The following is an 8,521-nucleotide window of genomic DNA, read 5'->3' as shown; positions in this document are numbered from 1 at the left end:
CTAAGGGGTGTTCCTTAAAGATGCTTGTGGTGAAGATGTGTCAAGAAGAGACCTGGACAAGTAAATTCTTAGGGGTGTCTCAACAACCAGTACCCTAAAACCAACTGGTTTGAGAGTGCTAATTGAAAGCCTAATTAAAGGGTTGTCTTGAGACAAAACACTTAGAGTCATGGTCAAGAAAGCAAGAGAACCTTTACTACTTCAAGGTGACAATCAATAGAAAGGACCCCTAAAGCCTATTCCTGAGGGAACCCTCAAGGATCCAAGAACTTTCCATGACAATTAAAACATTCATACATGTGTTGAACACTTAGTTTTACTCTTAGTTGTATTGCAATCATTCTAAGCCAAGGCCTCAAGATATAAGGGTTTACTCACATTGATTTGCTTGGGACAAGCAAAGCTTAAGTTTGGTGTTGTGATGACTTGCATCATCTACCCTTCTTTCTTTCATAAAGAAGACCATAAAAGAGCATAAATCTCATTTGATCAGTACAATTCATGCATTATTTGATGAATATTATGGTACACTACTTTGAGATGAGTTGTGTTGAATTGTAGGTGAAAAAGGCATCAAAAATGGGTAAAAGACAAACAAGAAGCTGGGCGTGTGAAACTGGCGTGCCACTTAGAGAAAATGCCACAAAAAATGCACTGGCATGGCACGTCAGGAGCTAGGCGTGGCACGCCAGTACTAAATTCCCAAAGGGAGATCCAAGCATGCATGTGGGCGTGTGATGAGCGGATAATTTATACGCTTTTTGACATTATTTTTAGGTAGTTTTTAGTATGATCTAGTTACTTTTAGGGATGTTTTCATTAGTTTTTATATTAAATTCACATTTCTGGACTTTACTATGAGTTTGTGTGTTTTTCTGTGATTTCAGGTATTTTCTGGCTGGAATTGAGGGACCTGAGCAAAACTCTGATAGGAGGCTGACAACGGACTGCTGATGCTGTTGGAATCTGACCTCCCTGCACTCGAAATGGAATTTCTAGAGCTACAGAACTCCAAATGGCGCGCTCTCAACGGCGTTAAAAGGTAGACATCCGGAGCTTTCCATCAATATATAATAGTCCATACTTTATTCGTAATTAGACGACGTAAAGTGGCGCTCAACGCCAGTTCCATGCTGCATTCTGGAGTCAAACGCCAGAAACACGTCACGAACCAGAGTTGAACGCCCAAAACACGTTACAACTTGGCGTTCAACTCCAAGAGAAGCCTCAGCTCGTGGATAGATAAAGCTCAACCCAAACATACACCAAGTGGGCCCCGGAAGTGGATTTATGCATCAATTACTTATTTCTGTAAACCCTAGTAGCTAGTTTAGTATAAATAGAACTTTTTACTACTGTATTAGACGTCTTGGATTGTATTTTCTTATCTTTTGACCACGTTTGGGGGCTGGCCTCTCGGCCATGCCTGAACCTTCATCACTTATGTATTTTCAACGGTGGAGTTTCTACACACCATAGATTAAGGGTGTGGAGCTGTGCTGTATCTCGAGTTTCAATGCAATTACTACTATTTTCTATTCAATTCGACTTATTCTTATTCTAAGATATTCGTTGCACTTCAACATGATGAATGTGATGATTCATGACACTCATCATCATTCTCACCTATGAACGCGTGACTGACAACCACTTCTGTTCTATCTTAGACCGGGCGCATATCTCTTGGATTCCTTAATCAAAATCTTCGTGGTATAAGCTAGAATTGATGGCGGCATTCATGGGAATCCGAAAAGTCTAACCTTGTCTATGGTATTCCGAGTAGGATTCTGGAATTGAATGACTGTGACGAGCTTCAAACTCGCGATTGCTGGGCGTGATGACAAATGCAAAAGAATCAAAGGGATTCTATTCCAACATGATCGAGAACCGACAGATGATTAGCCGTGCTGTGACAGAGCATTTGGACCTTTTCACTGAGAGGATGGGATGTAGCCATTGACAACGGTGATGCCCTACATACAGCTTCCCATAGAAAGGAGTGACAAAGTTTGGATAAAAGCAGTAGGAAAGCAGAGATTCAGAAGGAACACAGCACCTCCAAACACCTATCTGAAATTCCCACCATTGAATTACATGAGTAACTCTATCTTTATTTTCTATTTAATTTATTATTATTATTCAAAAAACCAATAATCTCTTAAATTAGTTAAATCCGCCTGACTGAGATTTACAAGGTGACCATAGCTTGCTTCATACCAACAATCTCTGTGGGATCGACCCTTAGTCACGTAAGGTATTACTTGGACGACCCAGTACACTTGCTGGTTAGTTGTGCGAAATTGTGACAAAGTGTGATTTATGTTTGAGAGCACCAAGTCTTTGGAGCCATTGTTGATGATCACAATTTCGTCCACCAAGATTTTGGCGCCGTTGCCGGGGATTGTTCAAGTATGGACAACTGAGGGTTCATCTTGTTGCTTAGATTAGGTAATTTTCTTTTTATTTTCTTTTCAAAAAAATAAGTTTTCAAAAATCTTTCCAAAATTTTTTCTTTATTTTCGTTTTTCTAAAGAATATTTTTGAAAAAAAATAAAAGAAAATACAAAAAAATTAGAAAATCATAAAAACCAAAAATATTTTGTGTTTCTTGTTTGAGTCTTGAGTCAATTTTTAAGTTTGGTGTCAATTGCATGTTTTAAAAATTATTATGCATTTTTCAAAAATTCATGCATTCATAGTGTTCTTCATGATCTTCAAGTTGTTCTTGGTAAGTCTTCTTGTTTGATCTTGATGTTTTCTTGTTTTGTGTCTTTTGTTGTTTTTCATATGCATTTTTGCATTCATAGTATCCATGCATTAAAGAATTCTAAGTTTGGTGTCTTGCATGTTTTCTTTGCATCAAAAATTTTTCAAAAATATGTTCTTGATGTTCATCATGATCTTCAAAGTGTTCTTAGTGTTCATCTTGACATTCATAGTGTTCTTGCATGCATCATGAGTTTTGATTCATAATTTTCATGTTGTGAGTCATTTTTGTTGTTTTTCTCTCTCATCATTTAAAATTCAAAAATCAAAAAAATATATTTTCCTTATTTCTCTCCTAATTTTCGAAAATTTGAGTTGACTTAGTCAAAAATTTTAAAAATTAGTTGTTTCTCATAAGTCAAGTCAAATTTTCAATTTTAAAAATCCTATCTTTTCAAATTTTTTTTTCAAAAATCAAATCTTTTTCATTTTTATCTTATTAATTTCGAAAATTTTAAAATTATTTTCAAAATCTTTTTCTTAATTTTATTTCAAATTTTCGAAATTACACTAACAATTAATGTGATTGATTCAAAAATTTAAAGTTTGTTACTTTCTTGTTAAGAAAGGTTCAATCTTTAAATTCTAGAATCTTATCTTTTAGTTTCTTGTTAGTTAAGTAATTAATTTTAATTTTAAAAATTAAATCTATCTTATCCTATCTTTTATATCATATCTTTTTCAAAAATTTTATCTTATCCAAAAATTTGATTTCAAAATATCTTATCTTATCTTTTTATCTTCTTATCTTTTCAAATTTGATTTTCAAATCTTTTTTAATTAACTAATTAACTTTTTGTTTGTTTATTATCTTTTTCAAAACCACCTAACTACTTCTCCCTCTCTAATTTTCGAAAATATCTCATTCCTTTTTCAAAATTCTTTTTTAAATTAATTGATTGTTTTAAATTTTAATTTTAATTCTATCTCATCTTTAATTTTCGAAAATCACTAACTCCTTTTCAAAATTAATTTTCGAATTCTCTCTCTTATCTTCTTCTATTTATTTATTTATTTACTAACACTTCTCTTCACCTCTCTTCATCTCCAATCACTGCTTCTATCCTCACCCTTGTGTTTGGGTTTTTCTTCACTTTTATTCCTTTCTTCTTCTACTAATAATAAGGATCCTCTTTACTGTGACATAGAGGATTCCTCTTCTTTTCTTGTTCTCTTCTCTTTCATATGAGCAGGAACAAGGAAAAAGGCACTCTTGTTGAAGCTGATCCTGAACCTGAAAGGACTCTGAAGAGGAAACTAAAAGAAGCTAAATTACAATAATCTAGAGACAACCTTTCTGAACTTTTCGAACAAGAGAAGGAGATGGCAGTCGAACCCAACAACAATAATGCAAGGAGGATTCTTAGTGACTTTACTAAACCCACGTCCAAGTTTGATGGAAGAAGCATCTCAATTCCTGCGATTGGAGCAAACAATTTTGAGCTAAAACCTCAATTAGTTGCTCTAATGCAACAGAACTGCAAGTTTCATGGACTTCCATCAGAAGATCCCTACCAGTTCTTAACTGAGTTCTTACAGATCTGTGAGACTGTTAAGACTAATAGAGTAGATCCTGAAGTCTACAGGCTCATGCTTTTCCCTTTTGCTGTAAGAGACAAAGCTAGAACATGGTTGGACTCACAACCTAAAGATAGCCTGGACTCCTGGGATAAGCTGGTCACAGCCTTCTTGGATAAATTCTTTCCTCCTCAAAAGCTGAGCAAGCTTAGAGTGGATGTTCAGACCTTCAAGCAAAAAGATGGTGAATCCCTCTATGAAGCTTGGGAAAGATACAAGCAGATGACCAAAAAGTGTCCTTCTGACATGTTTTCAGAATGGACCATATTGGATATATTCTATTATGGTCTATCTGAGTTTTCCAAGATGTCATTGGACCATTCTGCAGGTGGATCCATTCACCTAAAGAAAATGCCTGCAGAAGCTCAAGAACTTATTGACATGGTTGCAAATAACCAATTCATGTACACTTCTGAGAGGAATTCCGTGAATACTAGGATGCCTCAGAGGAAGGGAGTTCTTGAAATTGATGCTCTGAATGCCATATTGGCTCAGAACAAAGTGTTGACTGATGCCAAGGCATCTTAGGCTAGTTTCACTAGCATTTTTCTGTTAGTTTTAGTTGTTTTATGCATTTTCTTGAGCTTAAAGTAACCAAGAATGGTTAAATGAATAACAAAGCAATGAACCATCCAAACAGTATGATTTTGATGCAAATTCCATGAGTTTTTAGTTATATTACTTGAATGCTATGAATGGAAGATTTCTCATGAAATTTTGCAAGACTTTGATGCAGTTGTTTGGATGATTTCAGGGAAGAAGAGGTTAGGCAAGGAAGCAACAAAATCAATAAAGGAAGCTTGAATATCACATGTGGAGTTTAAGCTCCAGTTTAAGCTCAAGTTTAAGCTCCAGTTTAAGCTCCAGTTTAAGCTTAAACTAGAGCTTAAACGCCAAAATCATGAAAGCTAAGGAAAAGCTGAAAGTGGCGTTTAACCTCCAGTTTAACCTTAAACTGGAAGTTAAACGCCAGAAATGAGAAATGCACCAGGGAGCCATTTCCACGTTTAAGCTCCAGTTTAACCTTAAACTGGAGCTTAAACGTGTTCGACCAAAAACCACACTCCAGGGTTGCTTTCTTCATTTCCACGTTTAAGCTCCAGTTTAACCTTAAACTGGAGCTTAAACGTGTTCGACCATTCTCCTCCAGGGTTGCTTTCTTCATTTCCACGTTTAAGCTTCAGTTTAACCTTAAACTGAAGCTTAAACGTGTTCGACTATGTTACCTTCCAGGGTTGCTTTCTTCCATTTCCACGTTTAAGCTTCAGTTTAACCTTAAACTGAAGCTTAAACGTGCTTGAATTATACCACCTCCAGGAGTGTCCAACGTTTAAGTTGCAGTTTAAGCTTAAACTGCAACTTAAATGCCACAATTTGAAAAGGTTTCTGGGCCAAAGATATTGCAGTTTAAGTTAGCATTTGAGCACAAACATTAACTTAAACATACTCTGGTATGAAACCCAATTGAATATCATGGTTTATGGGATTGGGCCTGAAGAATTGATGAGTCTGGGATTTCAATTTGTTGAGTCATGTGTCATTACTTGATTATCACTAAGTTGGCTCAATGAATGTTACAGAATTGGATCAGCAGCCTCATCAGGATTATGGATCATAAACCCAAAGCAAAAGGAAATCAGGGAAAGGCCTCAAAGCCCAAGAAACACAACAGAAGCTCAATTTAGAAAGTGTATAAATAGGATAGAATTTAAGTTAGTGAAAAAGGACTTTTGGATCATTTTTCTAGTTTTCATACTTTTTGTAATTGAATTCAGAGCTATGACTCACTAAACCCCCTTTCATTGGGTTAGGGAGCTCTATTGTAATTCAATGAATCAATAATAGTTTTTATCTTCTTCTTCAATCTTTTCTCTTGAATTTTTGTTAGAAAGCTTCTCGATCTAATTCCATTGGTTAGTTGTCTTGGGAAAGAAACTATCCATAATTGGAATCCTTCGGAACCTTGGGAAAGGAATGGAGGATTCATGCTAGAAAAGCTTTCTCACAGTGAATTGGATTGGGGTTTGGATGGATATTGTGACATGTAATCCTACCAAATTGTGGTTCATGAAACTGTGTGGTATAATCAGTGATCGAGCATCATCTCTTCTTATGAACATTTAAACCAAGGGATTGGGAATTTGTTTGTTTTAAGAGAGAATTGGTGAGCCAAGGGATTGGGATCCAATCATATAAGATTGCCAAGCAAAATTCAACGAATGCATTGGTTGAGGAAGGGATAAAAATGTTTTGATTCGGAGATCTCAATATCTCCTGAAACCCAATGAATTCCCCATTTTTGATCTACCACTTTCTCTTTACATTCTGCAATTAAATTCATGCAATCACCCCGATCCCTTTTTAATTTCAGCAATTTAGCTTCTCGCTCTTTAATTCATGCAATTTAAGATTCCGCAATTTCAATTTCTTGCCATTTACGTTTCCAGCCAATTTTACATTCCGCAATTCTCATCTAAATCTTGATTCCGCTCAACTAGAACACACTTTTAATCCGAATTGCTCACTCAACCAATCCTTGTGGGATTCGACCTCACTCTATTGTAAGTTTTTACTTGACGATAACCGGTGCACTTGCCGGAAGGAATTTTTGCCGATCGTGCAATTTCCTAAAATCGTAGCTATCAAGTTTATGGCGCCGTTGCCGGGGATTGCTTTTCGATTGACAATTCTCAAGTTGGAAGTTAACTAGATTGAGCATTTTTCTTGTTTTGTTAATTCAGTTCAAGTTACTTGTTGAATTTTAATTTCTGCACTCTGTTACTTGCTTTCTTTCTTTATGCCTTTAAATTCAAGCAACTAACTCACTGACTCACTAACTATTTGAATTAATTCCTCAACTGCTCTAACCATACTCTTCCATTAACCAAGAGTATTTCACTTGTTTGTTGCCTGTGCTGTGTTCTTGTATGACAGGTAGGAGAGGAGAGATATCAACTCCTCCATATACTGAACCAGAGAGGACCCTTCATAAACTTAGAAGGGAAGCAAGAGGGAAGAGAGTACTGGGAGAAGAAGAATCTGAAGGAGAATCTGAGGACAATTTTGAGGAAGCTCTAGATCTCAACATGGATAGAGAAGTTCACAACCATGAGAGAGCTGATGGAAACAATGCCATTCCCGAGAGGAGGGTTCTTGGTTCATACATAAACCCAACCTCTAGGAATTGTGGTAGCAGCATTCAGAAACCACCCATTCAGGCCAACAATTTTGAACTCAAACCACAGCTAATATCACTGGTGGAGAATCATTGTTCATTTGGTGGGAGTGCTAATGAAGATCCAAACCAACATCTCACAAAATTCTTGAAAATTTGCGACACTGTGAAGTCCAATGGAGTCCAGGAAGATGCCTATAAACTGCTCTTGTTCCCATTTTCACTTAGGGACAAGGCAGCTAAGTGGCTGGAATCATTCCCAAGGGGGAGCCTAACAACCTGGGATGAGGTGGAAAGCAAGTTTCTGGCACGTTTCTACCCCCCACAAAAGGTCAAGAGGCTTCGATCTGAGGTTCAGACTTTTAGACAACAAGATGGTGAAACTCTCTACGAGGCATGGGAAAGGTTTAAGGATTTGACAAGGAAATGCCCACCAGATATGTTCCATGACTGGGTGCAATTGCATATTTTCTATGATGGACTTTCTTATGAATCAAGGAAGGCTGTAGACCATTCATCAGGAGGTTCATTGAACAGGAAAAAGACTGTGGAAGAAGCCATTGAAGTGATTGAGACAGTGGCTGAGAATGAGTACTACTATGCTTCAGAGAGACACAACACTAAGGGAGTCATAGAGCTGAACCATGTTGATACAATTCTAGCCCAAAACAAGGTGTTTGCCAAGCAACTAGCAGAGCTCACCAGGAAATTAGAAACAAATCAAGTGGCTACAATACACACACAAGATCAAGAGGAAGTAAGCACTGAAGGAGGTGATTGGGAAGAGGCCAACGATGTGGGAAATCAACAAAGGCAACCATATGATCCACATTCCAACACTTACAACCCAGGCTGGAAAAACCACCCAAACTTTGGGTGGGGAAACCAGCAAACCCAACCACAAAACCACAAAACTTACAACCCCAACCAACATAACAATTCCACATACCAAAACTCCAACCAAAGATCATACCAAGCCACACAAAACACTTACTCCCAACC

At 36.9% G+C, this 8,521-nt stretch overlaps 2 non-coding genes across 2 annotated transcripts; both read right to left on the bottom strand.

The window, feature by feature from the left end:
* Window positions 1-4,488: 4,488 nt before the first annotated feature.
* LOC130978324 (small nucleolar RNA R71) lies at window positions 4,489-4,592 on the bottom strand. The gene has a single exon (XR_009085974.1). It is a non-coding gene; the product is annotated as a small nucleolar RNA R71 (small nucleolar RNA).
* A 3,264-nt stretch (window positions 4,593-7,856) lies between these two features.
* Window positions 7,857-7,963, bottom strand: LOC130978564 (small nucleolar RNA R71). Its single transcript, XR_009086188.1, has one exon. It is a non-coding gene; the product is annotated as a small nucleolar RNA R71 (small nucleolar RNA).
* Window positions 7,964-8,521: the final 558 nt, after the last annotated feature.

This window comes from Arachis stenosperma, chromosome 4 (assembly GCF_014773155.1).
Source record: "Arachis stenosperma cultivar V10309 chromosome 4, arast.V10309.gnm1.PFL2, whole genome shotgun sequence".
Lineage (NCBI taxonomy): Eukaryota > Viridiplantae > Streptophyta > Magnoliopsida > Fabales > Fabaceae > Arachis > Arachis stenosperma.
The sequence above is the reverse complement of the archived record's forward strand: the minus strand, read 5'-3'. Positions and strand labels throughout refer to the sequence as shown.